The sequence below is a fragment of the Rattus norvegicus genome, chromosome 20, assembly GCF_021556685.1.
Source record: "Rattus norvegicus strain SHRSP/BbbUtx chromosome 20, alternate assembly SHRSP_T2T, whole genome shotgun sequence".
Lineage (NCBI taxonomy): Eukaryota > Metazoa > Chordata > Mammalia > Rodentia > Muridae > Rattus > Rattus norvegicus.
This window is the reverse complement of record NC_141553.1, coordinates 46,015,597-46,032,386: the sequence shown is the minus strand read 5'-3', so window position 1 is coordinate 46,032,386 and position 16,790 is coordinate 46,015,597. Positions and strand designations below refer to the sequence as shown.

Here is a 16,790-nt window from a genome sequence, read left to right as displayed (position 1 = left end):
CTTCCAATTGACATGTATGCATCTACACACATACATACATACATACATACATACATACACACATACATGATCACATTATATATACACACTACACTGATCACATTATATATACACACTACACACACATACACTTACACACATACACACACACACATACATGCTCATTATATAACATATACACTCACAAACACATACATACATGCATATATATATATATTCATTCATTAAAAATAGCATATCTGTGTGTGGTAGTATGTACATATATATATATATACTCACACACATACACTCACACACATACACACATATACACACACACTCACAAATATATACACACTCAGACATGTATACACACTCACACATATACACACATGTACATACACACATACACACATATACACACACTCACAAACATACATACACATGTATATACACTCGCACACATACACACATGTACACACACATACACACATATACACATACTCACAAACATACATACACATGTATATATACTCACGCATATACACAAATGTACACACATTTACACATATACACACATGTATACACACATACACTCACACACATATACACACACAAATATACATACACATGTATATACACTCACACATATATGCACATGTACACACATCCACACATGTATACATACTCACACATGTATGCACATTCACATATCCACACATGTACACACACTCATAAACATACACACACAAATACACACACACTCATACACATACACTAACATACACTCATATTCACACACACACACAAATACATATACACAACCTGAAACCAAATAAACATTAAAAAAAAAACCCTCCTGATCAAATTTATAACTTGTAAAACTTTCATCAGTGTTCATTTGGGAAGCTCACATTTTGAATAATATCATATCTGTGGGTGGTAGTGTGCACATGCAATCCCAGCTTGCTGGAGGCAGAGGTAGGAGGATTGCCTGGTCTCTATACCAAGTGGCAGGCCAGTCAGGGCATCATAATGAGGCTATGTCTCAAGTAATAAAATAGACAGACAGGCAGACAGACAGACAGACAGACAGACAGACAGATAAAATCATTGTATAATTGCAGGCCCCTGAAAGGTGTTTCTTGGCACTACTTTCCTGCCCACCTCTGATCATCCTGGAGAATTCACTGAGGCAGTGGTGGTCTCTTCTCTCTGGGCTCGTGCCCCAAACTCCCCCTCTTTCCTGTACCCCCATTACATCTCCTTCTTCCATTTCTTTGTATCTTGAAAAGACAGATTTAGATATTCAAAAACGAATGATTATTATCTGAGAGGACCTTGTCTCTTCATCATTTCCAAGGTAGAAGAAAACACATTATTTTTAGTTTCTTAGACAAACATTCGTAATAGGATAGTGAAATTATCTGTCGTCAGTGACATCAGACTTTAGGGAGGTCTGCGGTCACAGAGTAATTTGAAAGCTGCAGATGGGAATCTGATGAAATCACAGGGGGTGTTGCAAGAGACACCCTTGCAGAAATTTGAAAGTGATCTGAAGGCCGCTTAGTTAATGTATTGGTTTAAATATATTTTCTGTATACTTCTTGAAAGTTCTAATTAGCATGCGTGTTCTGTCACCCTGTAGGTATTGTCAGTGGGTTTTATAAATATGCATTTGCTTCCTAATTACTCCACGGAACTGAATGCCAGCCATGTATGTGCTCACCTTTAATCACGGTACAGCTGTGCCAAAGACTTAATTACCAAGGAAAAGCTGGGGTCCTTTCCTATCATCTTTACACCCTTGTACCAGGCACGTTGCATTGTGGGATATTTCAGACCTCACTCTGTTTATCTCTATGCCTACAACACTTGCTTTTATGTATATTATATTAATTTATTCTTTCTATCTTTAATGAGTAAGGTCTATATCAGGTATTGTTCTGGGTTCTGGAGATAGGGAGAAATACCAGAAAACAATTTGCCCAATGTTTCCAGTCTGGATCTAATTAACCACCATCCTTAAGCTGAGCCATTCAAAATGAGCCACGTAGAACGAGGGGGGGCTGGGGGAGCTGGCCGGCAACTTTGGGAACAAATTTATTGCTGTAAAACTTCTATGTAAAACTGTCAGCGACTTCATGAATTATAAGTTATGAAAACCAGAGATGTATTTAAGAAGGAATAATAATATCTGGACTACTTTCTCAATTCAGATAAAGTAACGAGTATGTTTCGATATGTTGCCCAAAGTTTGTGTCTCAAAAGGTTAGTTTCCAGTGTTTGGTCCTACGGGGAGACAGTAGACCATTTTGAGAGATGTGGATCATTGAGAGGGAAGTTAGGTAAGAGACATGATCCACTGGGAGGGTGGTTAGGTCACTTAGGGTATGTCCTTAAAGGGGATATTGGAACTGGCTACCAAGAGAAGAGCAGCCATGTCCACCAGGCACTTTGACATGAGAGTCTGTCTTCCCTCAGGCCCCAAACAGGAACCCTTTGGATCGTGAGCCAAAATAATCCTTCCCTCCTAAAGTTGATTTGCCTATGTGTTTGTCACAATAGCAGGAAGCTCACACAACAGCGCTCTACAAAGTGCTTTATGAATTCTTCAATGCTGTATAGACACTGGAGTTTCTCTCTGTGTGTAGTGGTCCAGCCGTGAGATGCTCTGTGTATAGTGGTCCAGCAGTGAGATGCTCTGTGTATAGTGGTCCAGCCATGAGATGCTCTGTGTATAGTGGTCCAGCCATGAGATGCTCTGTGTATAGTGGTCCAGCCATGAGATGCTCTGTGTATAGTGGTCCAGCAGTGAGATGCTCTGTGTATAGTGGTCCAGCCATGAGATGCTCTGTGTATAGTGGTCCAGCAGTGAGATGCTCTGTGTATAGTGGTCCAGCCATGAGATGCTCTGTGTATAGTGGTCCAGCAGTGAGATACTCTGTATATTTGACCAGCAGTGAGATACTCTGTGTCTAGTAGACCAGCAGTGAGATGTTCTCATTCTTGTTACTTGAGACTTAATGTTTTCAGAGATCAATGCAGAATCTGTGATTCTGGAAGGAGGCATGGATGAAAGTGGATCTGTATAAACAGCATGTGATGGTGGTAAGGCCCAGCCCAGCCCCACCTTTCCTCCTGGACAATTTTGGTCTTCGACCTATATATTATCCTCAGAGAGACTCTTCAAAGGACAACTTCATTTGCTTACCTCAAACCATCACTGTCAAACTGACATTGCAATTCTATAGTAGTTGGTTTCGATAAGACAAAAATAAACACAAATTACATCCATTTAACTTTTATTTTAAATCATCTGCTGGGATTCTGGTCTCCTTCTAGAAACATAATTGTGTATCAGTTAACAATCCATAAGAAGATTATAGGTATAATTTAGGGTGGAAAATGACTAGGGAACATTTTCTATAATTGTAAATTGAAATGAACTCTTTGGAAACAGCTAAATGACTTTTGGCAATGCTAAATCCTAGCCAAACCAACTGAAGATGGCTGTTGAAACATCCAGCTCCCTGGATTAGTCTTTGCTACATACTAGGCTCTGACGGAGACTAATAGGGTTTCCGTCATTTTTCCTTTCCTTCTTTTAGTTTGTCTGTCTCCCTTACTCTGTGGTCTAACATTTTTGCTGATGTCTGTTTCAGTCAGGATCTAGATCTGGCTGCAGTGGACAGACATCCGAAACAGCAGAGGCTTAAATAATGATAAGAGTTTGATTTCTTTCATAATTCAGTTCGACAGTGCGGAAGAGCCCGTCCTCCTTCTTCAAGGCCATAGTCTGAAGGTGACATATGTTACAACTGTTCACAAACATTCTGTCAATGTCACACCCAGCTGGAAGGGAGCTAAAAACTTTTTTGTTTCTCTTTTGGTTGGCTGTGTGCTCAGCTAACTAAATATTGCTGCAGAAAAAGAGGCAGATAGATATTAAGAAGCGGATAAATGTCATATGAAATACCCATCCTCGGGATTGAAGCTATATACCGATTGTTCTCAGAATGTAATGTCTAGTCCACAAGAGTTAGCCTCACATGGACACTTGATAAAAGTTCAGACACGTCCATCCTCTATTCAACAGGTCCTCAATTAGAGACTCTTTGAGTCTCAGTGAGTCTTCACAGCGACTCCAGTGCCTGGTGAAGCTTGAGAACCACTGAGCTGAGGGGTCACTTTTCCCAAACAGCTAAGCTGGAGTCAGGAAGGGTCAGACCTGATCAGCCTCTGATCCTTGACTTCTCTGTCCATGGGAAGTCACTCTGTCTGAATCACTCCTTTGAGATGGCTCATTGACCCAACAACCAGAACTTCCTCCAATGCCCCCAACAAGCCTGCTCACCACTAGCCCTTTGCTTGCCAGCAAAGGCCTGGTGAGGATGACACATCTGAGTCTCCACTCACCATCGTCATTGATCCTCTCTCTGCTTCTGGGACTCACCTGCCTCAGTCTCAACCTCTCCATTCTGGAGTTATTTTGGGAGGATCTCTGAAGAGCTGTCCCCGAGTAGGCAGCCGATGTCTCATATTGCATTTTCTTTTACCCAAACAGCTAATTATGCTGCTGACGTATCCAGTCCAGAGACGGGGGAAGGGAACAGCAGCTCAACAATGAGTTGATACAATGGAGAATTCTACCTCACACAGCACACGCTTCCCCTTCCCCTCAGCACCCTCCTGTCAACATTAGTGTCTGTCAGCTGGTGGCCAGACATCCGAACAGACTTTGCCAATTAGAGAAGTCACACCTCTCTGTTGGCAGGCGGATGCTATTGTGCCGGAGACCACGGCAGAGAGCCATATGGCTCTCATGAAAAAGATTCGCCAAGGGAGAAACCAGGGAGTGGCCCTGAGGGCAACCCCGTGTCAGATGGGAGGCCTTTTCTGATGAAGTTCGCAGGTCAAACTGGAGGGTAGGCTGTTAGGTGAGGTAGATGTAATTCAGACTTGTGGCAACACCACTTCAAACCAGCGTTTCCTCCGGGGACTCCAACATTGAATTTGGCTTGGCAGACTTCAGCCCCTTCTGCTCTTGTTTTGTCCGTCATTATTTCCCCAGCTCTCTTATGGTGAACCCTGGAGTTTGGCTCCACTGTGTGGTGAACCCCCCAGCATAAAGCGCGTGCGCACGCACGTACCCACGCACGCACATACCCACGCACATACGAGTGCACGCAAGCACACACATTCACAGTTGTAAAGGCTGCTGCAATCCCATCCCACTCCTCGGTGTTCTTTCCACCCCAAGGCAATTTGGAATGGCACAGGGAAAAGTACAATTGATGGTTGGTTTTTCCACGTGAGTAAGAAAAAGGAAAGTTGGGGCTGACAGTTTGGTTTTGAATCCTGGGCTTCCACAGGGGAGCCACGAGCGGGTGGGTCACTCAGCTGTCGGGTTGACCTCGGTTTCTCAGTTCATCGAAGGGACACGGAGGCTGTGCTGGACTCCAGCATCCTTTATGTCAAAGACCATTTCCGTTGTAACCCAAACGAGGCGGAAGCGCAACACGTCCATGCTCTGCCACAGAAACTATTGATATGTGAGTTTATCTTTCCCCTAATTTTAATGTTGAAGATGTACACTTCTCACAAAAGTAGTGGAAAAATATAAAGAGCCTCATACACTAAAACCAGGTTCAACACTATCTTGCTTTCTCTACCCTAAAACAAAACAAAACCTATAATACAATATTTTATTACTTTAAATATTTATTTTGTGTGCATTTCTTGTGGGTATGTATATATGTTCTTGTGTGTGTGTTCTTGTGTGTCCTGTATATATGTGTGCATGCGTGTGCGTGTGCATATGTGTGTATGTGTGTGTGTGCATATGTGTGTGTGTGTGTGTGTATGTTGGCCTCTTATATTCTTGTGTGTTCTTTGTGTGTGTGTTCTTATCTGTCCTGTATATGTGTATGCTTGCGTGTGTGCGTGTATGTGTGTGTTGTCTTCTGGCATTGTTCGTCAAGAGCTAGTCATCTAGTTTATGAGACATGGCTTCTCATTGACCTAAAGCTCCCTGATTAGGCTAGGTGGGCTGGACATTGAATCTTAGAAATCTTCCTGTGCCAAGGCCAGATCCCCCAGTGTAGGGGAATATCAGGGCGGAGAGGTGGGAAAGGGGGGTGGTTGGGGGGAACGCCCTTATAGAAGAAGGGGGAGGAGGATGGGATAGGAGGCTTATGGATGGGAAACCGGGAAAGGGAATAACATTTAAAATGCAAATAAAAAATATCAAAAGAAAAGAAAAAAAAAGAAAAAGAAAAAAATCTTCCTGTCTCTACTCCTCGGTTTTGGGTTATAAGCTCATACAACCGTACCTGGCTTTTTACATGGGCTAGGGGAAATTCAACTGAGGCCTTTGAATTTGTACAATAAGCACCTGACCCTCTGAGCCCCCTAAATGCTTTACTTTTAAAAAATCCTTTGCAATGTATGTATGTATGTATACATACATACATACAATGAAATGGCTAATGTGGGGTAGAGAACACATGCTTATCTCACAGCTTTATGGTGAGAGTACTTTAAATCTACTTAGAACACTTCCAAGAACTATTATATTAACTGTAGTCATCGCATTGTACAGCGGACGTCTTGAATGTATTTCTCTTGTGTAAACGGCATCTGTCTCTCTTGCCAGCATCCCCTTCCCTTGCCACCCTCACCCCTCCAAGCTTCAGACACCACCATCCAATCCGCACTATTTCCTCCCCTCTGCCCCCAGGAGTCTTGATTTTCTTTTGTTGGCTTTTGAGAGAAGGTCTTCCTGGGTATCCCCAGCTGACTATGATATAAAAATGAGGCTGCCCTTGAGCTCACAGAGATCTGCTGGAATTGAAGGTGGGCACATCCATTGCACTTTTAGATAGGGTTTCATAGCGTCCAAACTGGCCCTTAGCTCACTGTGTAGCAGAGCATCTCCTCATCCTCCAACCCCCCTGCCTCTGCCAGGCCTGACTATATATTTTTCTAACTACAAAGTAAGGAATGCAGTCAGAAAATTTCAATACATGCACACAGCATATACCAATCATATTCAAGCCTTCTCTGCTGCTCAGTCTTTTGTCAGTTTATATAATCCGGTGTCATCCGGCAGGAAGGAACCTCAGTTGGCAAAGCGTTTTCATCAGATCGGCCTGTAGGCAAGTCCGTGGAGCGTTTTCTTGATTGCTGACTGATTGTTGTAGGCCCAGGTTAGTGTGGTGGTGGTGCCCCGGGCAGGTGGTCCTTGGTGGTATGAAGTGAAAGCTGAACAAAACCGGAAAGAGAGCCAGTAAGCAGCATTCCTCCATGGTTTTGCCTCAACTCCTGCCCCCATGTTCCTGCCTTGAGTCCCTTCCCCGACTTCTCTCAGTAATGTACTGTAATGTTTCAGTCTCAGTGAGCCCTCTTGTCCCCATGTTGGTTTTGCTCAGCGTCTTATCACAGGACAGCAGTCCTCCTCTTCCTCCTCTTCCTCCCCCCACATTCTAGATAATTTATTTTACCAACCCAAATTTTCATGTACACCTCTAATTCAAAAAAGTGAAGATTTAGAAAAAGTAACGATCACACGCCATGGTCTCATCTGCTCTCACAAGACGAAGACTCTCCCGTGTGGAATCTCTCAACTGTATTTAATATTTATAGACTCAAAATTTCTGATAGTCTCAGGACGCTTTTCTTGTTTAATGTTTTCATGACAGGATAGCACTGTATAGCTTTGGCTGGCCTAGAACTTGTTATGTAGACCAACCTGGCCTCATAGCACAGAGGCACATCTGTGTTTGCCTCCTGAATGCTTGGGGTAAAAGTGTGGATCACTATATCCACTGGAAGGCCCGGTCTCACCCTGTAGATCAGGTTGGCCGTGTAGCCCAAGCTGGCCTGAAACTCATGATATTTCTACCTCAGCTTCCTAAATTCCAAAGGTGTCTTGCTTTGTGTTGGCTTCTTTGAGACTGGATAGAATAAGACCCACACATCTATTGGGCTATTGTGTTTTGTTCATGCTTAGCGTGTTTCTTCCAACGTTATTGACCTGTGAGATAAAAGAGGTTATTTGACCAGAAGCATATCCCATGTTCTTGGTTTAGCTAATCGTTGCCTGTGCTCTGTTCTTTGTTTTCTGTATTTTCTTTAAATGGTAGAAAGATCCATCTGTATCTGATCCAAGTTCGGTTTGTTTTTAATGCCATCAGTGTTTTGAGTATAAAGTCTTGACTTTTCTCTTCTGTGTATGATGGGTATTTATGCATTCACATGTGTGTGAGGGTGCACCGGTGTTTGTGGGTGTGTGTGCATGGTAGGAAGATTACCACTATGGAGGTCTAAATTTGATGCCAGCCATCTTTCCTGATGACTCTTCCACCTGATTCTTTAAACCAGGCTCTGTCAGTCAAACCCAGAGCTCACTGATGAGGCTAGTCTCTCTTGCCAGCTTCCTCTGAGGATTCTGTCTCTGCCTTCTAAGGCTGGAATTACAGGCTGGCCATCACACCCTCCCAGCATTATGTGGTTTGTGGGGATCTGACGTCTGGTTCTCTTGCCACGTGTTGAACACTTTGACTGCTGAACTTTCTTCCCGGCCCCTTGTTGGTCATTTTTAATAATGTTGAGGCCGAGACTGGGCTCAGATACTATCAAAAGAGAATCTGCGTATTGTAAATTAACCTATTTTTATTTGCTTTTTTTTGTTGTTCTGTCAAATATTTTTAGATGTATGTCTTTTATTCTATTCTCTTTGATCCTTTTCGAGCTTCCTACTTCCTAAGGAAAATATTCATCCTCCCCCCCCCCCCTCTCTCTCTCATGCTGAAGACAATGAGAAACTGTGTGCTTTAAAGAAAGCTTTATCCTGCAGCAGGGCATTTGACCAGGTCTCAGGACAATGTGCTGCTCCCTAGGGCAATGAAAACAAATGCACTTTGCCTGGACATTTTGCAAGCCTCTTGGTTGAAATCCCTAAAAATAATTGAGAATGTATGCATGGGTAGATTATGTTAATGAGAGGCCTCTGAGATCAACAACATTCTTAAGACTGCAGCTAAGACTTTAATTTTTTTTATAGTAAATGCTTTTTGAAGAATCTTTTTGCTCAACAGGCACAATTTTACTGGTTTTTTTTTTCTTGTTTCACTCCCAGAAGGGAGTACTCTAGGGGACCGAGGGCTGTGGCTGGGCTTGCTGGGCAGGAGCCCATGTTGTTGGACAGCCTAGCTGATGTCCCCTGCAGCGAAGGGCATGTCACGGGAGCTGTAGTCACACCACACTTGCCTTGGCTTCATTGTGACTTAGATCAGGAAGTATGACAAGCAGAACACACGCACGCACACACACACACATGTACACACACACACACACACACACACACACACACACACACACACACACACTACTGTGGAGAAGGCAAAACGAACCAGTCAGGATTATTTCCAGTTCTCTGTAGTTATAGTGGGTCTCACACAAATCTCCATTCCCCTATAGAGACCTGGCACCACGAGAGACAGGTGGATGTAGCTTTGAAAACACAAGCCATCTTTCGTACTGGCCTACCAGGGGGGTTCCCTAGGTATCTCCCTCTCTCTCCTCCCCTCTTAACTTTCTCATCCTAGCTCTGCCTCTTACAGCTGGTGAGGGCCTTGGTACAGGGCGCTCAAGCTCCTCAACCTCTTTTGCTTGCTGCTTACTTGAGGCTCGCAGGCTCTCACTTGGGTTTAAGGCTAAACCTAAGGAGATTAGCACTTGGCAGGCTAGGGAGCGCTAGGCACATGAAAGGTGTTGCTTTTATCACCGGCTTCCCTGCCTTGCCTGAGACACAGACTCTGTAGGGCTTACAGGATGTACTGGATCCAGCCTTGTGGCCTTCCTATAAGTTTGGTCTCCCCTAGGTCTCTTCCACACCTTACCTCAGCCTGCTTTCTCTTCTCTTTGTGTTCTCTTCCACACCTGCTCCTTAGCCGGACAAGCACAGCCGAAACTGTTCTGTCAAACAGAGCAAGCTCATCTAAAGAGCTTTCTCTAATCTCCTATAACCACGGGGACCCACCAGGGCCTTCTCTCATTCTTGTTGCTCATCCCGCTGTCTGTCTGGCTTACATTAAACCTCCCTTACTTGAAAGCGGCAACCATATCCTTCTAGTTCAAATCCCTCTCAATATACAGCAAGGACTGTACTCAGCAGACAAATTAGACAGTGAACACCCTGGGTTATTTTCAGCAAACCGACGTCTTCTTTCGCTCACTCCGGGGCTTTCAACCTTCCTAGGACTGCGATCCTTTAATACAGTTACCTGTGCGGTGGTGACTTTCAACCAGAACATTATTTTCACTGTATTTTTTATACTTAATTTTGCTATTGCTGTAAATTGTAATGTAGACATCTGACATGCAGATGGTCTTAGGGACCTGGGTGAAAGAGTCATTTGACCTCCAAGAGGTCACAACCCACAGGTTGAGAAACACTGTTCTAGTTTATCCTTCTCCTAGTCTTTCCTCCCCTCCTCTGTCCTTCGCTCTCCTCTGGGCATCGAACCCAGAGCCCTGAAACTGCTGCTCTCCTGTGAGTCTTGCATTGCCAGCTCACTTTTCGCTCCTTAGCATTTTCGCTTCCTGTAGCTCTCTACAGCTTCACCACATGGGTCAGACCAGGCACTTACTCTCAGCTGTGTCATGAATTATTCCAAAATGTAGCAACTTAACAACAAATTCTACCTTACAGTTTCTGTGTGTTTTCACTCAAGTTTCTATTGCTGTGAAGAGACACCGTGACCCCAGCAACTCTGGTAATGGAAAACATTTCATCGGGGCTGGCTTACGGACTCGGAGGTTTAGTCCATCGTTGTCATGGTGGGAAGCGTGGCGGTATGCGGGCAGACACAGTGCAGGAGAAGGAGCTGAGAGTTCTACGTCTTGATCGAAAGGCAGCAGGAGACTGTGTACCACATTGGGTATAGCTTGATCATATTAGACCTCAAAGCCTGCCCCATAGTGACACAATTCCTCCCACAAGACCAAGTCTCCTAATAATGCTACTCCCCATGGGCCAAGCATTCAAACCTATGGGGGCCATTCCTAATCAAGCCACCATACCATGGGTCAGAAACTCAGGTGCCTATCCCTGATGCTCCTGCCTTGAGGGCAATAAGGTCACTGTGCTCGAGTGACTGGTTAGGACTGTAGTCATCTGAAGGCTTGATTGAGAATGGAAAGTGGCTCACAGGCATGGGGGTTGGTTGGAGGCCCCAATTCTTCACCACGTAGACTTGCCTGTAACTTTGTAAATATCTTTGAAACATGGAGGATGACTAGTGGTGGGTAGAGAGGAGGCAGAGGGGAAGAAGAAGTGAGGAGGGGGAGGGGAGGGGAGGAGAGAGACCGAGGGAGAGAAAGAGAGAAGGAAGGGGAGGGACGCATAGAAGGAAAGAGAATCGTGGCTCCTTTTATGACCTGTTCTCTGGACTCTTCACCTGTAGCTTTTTTTCTCTGCTTGTTCTAAGTCAGTGGTCCTCGACTTTCCCAATGCTATGACACTTTAATACAGTCCCTCATGTCGTGGTGACCCCCAACCATAAAATTATTCTCGTTGCTACTTCATAACTGTAATTTTGCTAATGTCATAAATCATAACGCAAATTAGCTGTGGTTTATGCTCATCTTAGGAGACCCTTGTGAAAGGGTCACTTGATGCCCCCCCCCGCCCCTGTCAAGACCCTCTGCTTTTCTTGTATTACCTCATTTAGTCTTATAAGACTCTGAGAAGTTGTCTCATATCATATGGTGAAATACACCCCAAAGCTAGATTTAACTATGGTCTCATTGTAAAAGGCCTAGATCCCAAATCTAATGTGTTTGTACCAGTCAACTTTCTGCCACTGTAACAAAATACTTGAGACAATTAATTTGTAAAGGAAAAAATACTTATTCTGCCTAATGTTTTTGGAGGTTACAGTCTGACACTGAGTGGCAGAAGTAAGACAGGAATAGGAAGGGACTGGGTGGTGGTGGGGGACTTACCATCCCCTTTAAGGGCACACCCTTAATAACCTGACTGCTTTCCAGAGAACCCTAAGTAGTATCTTCTACCTTTCACTAGCCACAAGTACCTTGAAAACCAAGCCTTTATTTAGCATGTGGGCATTTTTAGGGAATTCATTAGAGCCAAAGCAGTGTCTTGGATTTGATACTTTTATTTGATGCATTTAAGTGAATGACAAGAGAGAGTGATTTATACCCTGGGGAGATTTGAGCCCATATGTATTTGTCTATTTATACCCACATGAATATACATGTGTGGCTGATGCAATAAATAAAAATCACGGGCCAAATACTGTTCAACGTCTGTAAAAATACAGAGAAAGGAAGCGAAACTTTGTGGCGAGAATTTTAGTTTCTTTATAAAACACCAGTAACAATGTTTCGTTTTAATCGCAGGTGTGGGATATGAGGCGGCTCCAGTTGTCAGAGCAGCTGGCCATGATCTGCGTGCGGCTCCAGCAGGCTCAGATTTTGCCAACGCAGTTTCTGCAGTGGTAGACGTTTGGAATTCTGGGAACTTTTCAGAGGGTATACAAGTGCCCCAGTAGGTGGGGTGTTGGGTGGATGTTGGTGGGTTATCGCTTGTTTGCTGTTGGGTGTAGTGTAGCCAGTAGTCATTTGCAAAGAAGAAGAACAAGAACAAATCACATATCCTGATGGCCAGGATCGAACTTGCCCCCAGTCAGCAGAAAGTAGTCAATGATAGTGTCACCCTTTCCATTTATCCTCCTTTCTCTCCTAACAAGTGTGAGGGGGTTGAAAGAAGGGAAGAAAAGAGTAGAGAGGGGTGGAGGGAAGAAGAACCCACACAGCAGTGAAAGACAACTACAAAACTTAATTGGTTTCTGAGCATAAACATAATTAGCTGGGGGTTTGCTCAAACTCCAATTCATACTCTTTTGAGGGGCAGTGAAAGACATCCTGGTTCCAGGTTGAGTAGATTTGAAACCTCGGTGACCTTTAAGGGCCCATAGGCATTTCGTCTGATTCCCAGGAAACCAAGCTGTCACTAGCTGCAGTTCTCCATAGATTTGTGGCTATCAGTCACGTAAGGGCAACGCCCCAAGCCCCTCCACTGGTAGAGGAAGTGACCACAGGTTAAGTAGGCTCAAGACAGATCTCCATTATAATGAGGTACCTAAAGGCCTGGAGGCTTAGCCAATGAAATTTCCTTCCCAGACACTCCTCCCTGCAAAAGGTATTTAATCTCAGGCCCACCCTGAGAAGTGGGGTACAGTTTTACTCATCCACTTTCTGCCATGACAATAAATGTCTTGATACCACGGGCTGCCTCTTTTTACTGGGACCCTCTGTGGGGAGCCAAGGAGAAGACCTTCGCCTACAGGGTCGTCTAATCTCCCGCAGGAGGCCTCCTTGCACTTCCAGCGGTGCCAGCCACCAAGATCAAGTCTACCACAGTCAAGCCAAGGACTTTCCCCTTAGGACCAGCCGGAACTCCCCTTCTTTACCCTCAGCCCCCCTGGCTAGATCCAGCCCCACGGGCCCCTACTCCATGCTCAGCTCTTCCACAGCATCCCAGAGGTGTCTGGATGCCTAAGAGCCTGAGAACTACACAGCCCCAGCCTCCTTAGAGACCCACAGCTCCAACTGTGTCCTGAGCTCCTCATTCTGTCTCCCAGGAGCAATGACAATTGTCCTCCTTGAAGCAGCTGTGAGAAGTCACCTTCCCTTCCACCTCCTTGCTTCCTGGTTGTTTGGTAATCAAGGTAGCATTTCCATTTAAGGGGAGATACTGTAACCATCTGTGCTTATCTCTGACTATTGGCTGACTTCATTTGACAGCAAAGGGCGCCTGTGAGGTGCATAACAAGGGTCATATTCCCAGAGCTTTTTCCATTCAAGGGCATTTCTGTCTTTGAAGTATGCTCTTCCACTCACCAGGATGCCAGGATTCCTGTCTAGCAGGCCTAACACCAAGGGTATGATAGGAAGTGAGAAAAGTACCTCTGGGACGATGATAGAAGGAAAGCTCTCCCAGTTCTTAATAGGAGCCTAGCATACGCCAATGACTGTTTTTCTTAATACAACGTTAAAACTGGGAAATCTTGCGTTGAGTCTGGTGTCTGGAATGAAACCTGTGTGAAAAGGAGAAAGAATCTTATTTCAAAGAGGTGGAAAGAGATGATCACGGAGCACAAATGAGTGACATGGCTGGCAAGGCCGGCTATTCTCTTGTGTCCGCTATTCTAGGTCTATCACCTTGACTACATCTGGAATTAACTAAAATCCAAAAACAGAGGGGACACTTGTGAGGGGTTTTGCTTAATCCTGTCTTTGTGTAGAAGATGCCTTTTCTCTGGACCACACCCTCTGAAGCCTATATAAGGACATCGAAGAAGGAAGCGTTGCTCTTTGCCTGCTTGCTCTCGTCATTCTGTCACTGGCATTAGAGCCTACTTCTGGATTCCAGTGTCTATTGAAGAGCAACTGAGACATTCAGCTTTGTGGACTGAGCAACTTCTGGATTCTTGGACTTTCCATTCATAACCAGCCATTGTTGGATTAGCTGGACCACAACCTGTAATTCATTCTAATAAATCCTGTTTGCATGTGTGCTTGTATGTGTGCTTGTGTGTGTTCATGTGTGTGTGCATGTGTATGTGCGCATGTGTGTGTGCCTATGCATGTGAATTTTCTTAATTTTACACACGCTTAGGCGATGTTACTTGACTGTTATTTCTACCAACTTTCAGGATTTTAAAATAACAGTTTTATAGCATAAAAAGCACGTTAAATCAAGCTTACTATTTCAGCCACTTTTAAAGCTCAACTTCAGTGCAGGAAGTTGAAGCCTTAATCTAAATGTTCAGAATCTGAAACTCCTTTTTGAGCAATGCTATGACTCCACGTGGGGAACAGTCCACAGCTGACTTCATTTGACAGGTAGTGGTCAAAATGCAGGCACAGTAAGAATATTGTATGAAATTTCCCTTGGGTTTTCTGTGTAGGTTGTAGATGACACAAAGGGATTCTCTCTTTAGACTTATGCCTTATCCCAAAATATCTCATCAGGTATTTGCAAATTTTATCAAAGCTGGAATCATTAAGTTGTGGGCTCAACGTTGGATAAGGAGTTTGTTCAGCAATTTTGCCCCATTTGTCCAGAGAACACATGTTTCATGTATTTTATCTTGTTTCGGTATTTTCGTATCATCCATTATGGTTTCTCAAACATACTTTTCATTTCTACTTCTTGAGCTCACTGTCTCTTCTGTGTTTGCCCATGGACTATGACACCCTGATGGCAGGCAGGGACTCGGCTTCATGAGGACTGAAAGCAGATCTTCCTTAGCTCAGCCTGTATACACTGACAGAGGAGGTCCACAAACTACCCCTGACAAGGACCGACTGGCTCTCAGTCAGCAAGAAGGAGGTGACAACTGCTGTGTGGTTTTGAGCAAAATTGTGTCTCAAGCTCTGAGAGGACTTGATATGGAATGTTTGGGAAGAGAAGGAATAGACTTTTCAGAAAAGAGATGATCCAGTAATGGTGCTAGGTTAAGAGAATACAGCTGGAATCACACATTACACACTGAAACGACAACACGGAAGTGGCGTGCTCAGCCAATGCTCTTGTTACATATGAGATTGGGAATATGCTTGTCATTTTATGGAAGTCCAGTGCTGTGTACTTATGTGAGCCCTTCTTTTTTTGTTGTTATCATTGTATTCATGGATGCGCCACTAAAATAGCTCAGGTAGACAAGTGGTCGTGTGGGTACTGGGGTCTGGGGATAAGATCTCCTATAGCCAGCCATGGATATAGAAAAACAAAACCAAGAGCAGACTGGAGGTAGCCCATCCAGGAACCCCAGCAACTTGTTCGCATTTTAGAAATTTACAAGAGAACTTTATTAAAAAAAAAATCAACATCTATCCATTACAAAATAAGTGAAGAATACAAATGAATAAAGGAAACCAGGCAACTGTGTCCCTAAACCCCGTTACTGACGGCTCCTATTGATTTTGTCTTCTCCCTGGTTTGTTTCTCTGGGCAATGCAGCTCTTCTGCTGCATGCAGCTTTGTGGCAGCTGTCAATCACAGTGACCTAGCCGGTCAGAGCAGATACTTCTGAAGATCTGGATTTGAGTGTGCCAGAAGCAGGACACACAGACTGACCAACCTACAGACTGAGATGGCTTTTATCAGACATCACACAAGAGGCTAGTGTGCTCTTGTTTCTGAATGAACCACCCACTTGGTTTCTCTCTTTCCAAAGCCTGGTCGTTTAGGTTTCCTTCATTTCTCTAAGTTATTTGAACTCCTTGCAGAAAATTCTTCCTCTCTCTCCAAGTGTGGGGTTTTCTTTTTTGTTTGCTTTTTTTTTTTTTTTGGTTTTTTAAAATCAAATCCCAGCTGTTAACAACCTTGGCTTAAATACTGCCAGTCTTACACCCATGGATTAGAACAGGGTCTCAGGAAATGGTGTTCACACATGCAGTACTAAATCTCAATGTCTGGAAATAGAATTTTGAATGTGTATCAACAGTTCTGGAGTTTCCTTGTGACACACATGGTTCCTCTCAACTTTTCAACATTAAAAATAGTTTAAATCTTGTACACATTCAATGTTTATTTCCTCAGGATAAACTTCTACACATGTAATTGTAGAGTGACTATCCTGGAGCTTTAGATAAGAACTGTCAAATTCTATCTTTCCTCAGGTCCAGTTCCTATCAAGTTTATACTCAATTGATTCTATTGCTATGAAGGCCATGTGGTGTCTACTGTTACATCACTTCTCAGCCTGGTGTCT

General features: G+C 43.9%; 1 long non-coding RNA gene across 2 annotated transcripts in view; it reads left to right on the top strand.

Annotated features, from left to right (window-relative positions):
• Window positions 1-15,979, top strand: part of LOC147998718 (uncharacterized) — a 33,848-nt gene extending 17,869 nt beyond the window's left edge. The window contains exons 3-5 of one of the 2 annotated variants that reach the window (XR_015645890.1): window positions 10,697-10,760; window positions 12,409-12,540; window positions 13,378-14,593. This is a non-coding gene — a long non-coding RNA (uncharacterized LOC147998718). Of the gene's footprint in view, window positions 1-10,696; window positions 10,761-12,408; window positions 12,541-13,377 lie in introns of both variants that reach the window. The other variant, XR_015645889.1, reaches the window with a different exon arrangement.
• Window positions 15,980-16,790: the final 811 nt, after the last annotated feature.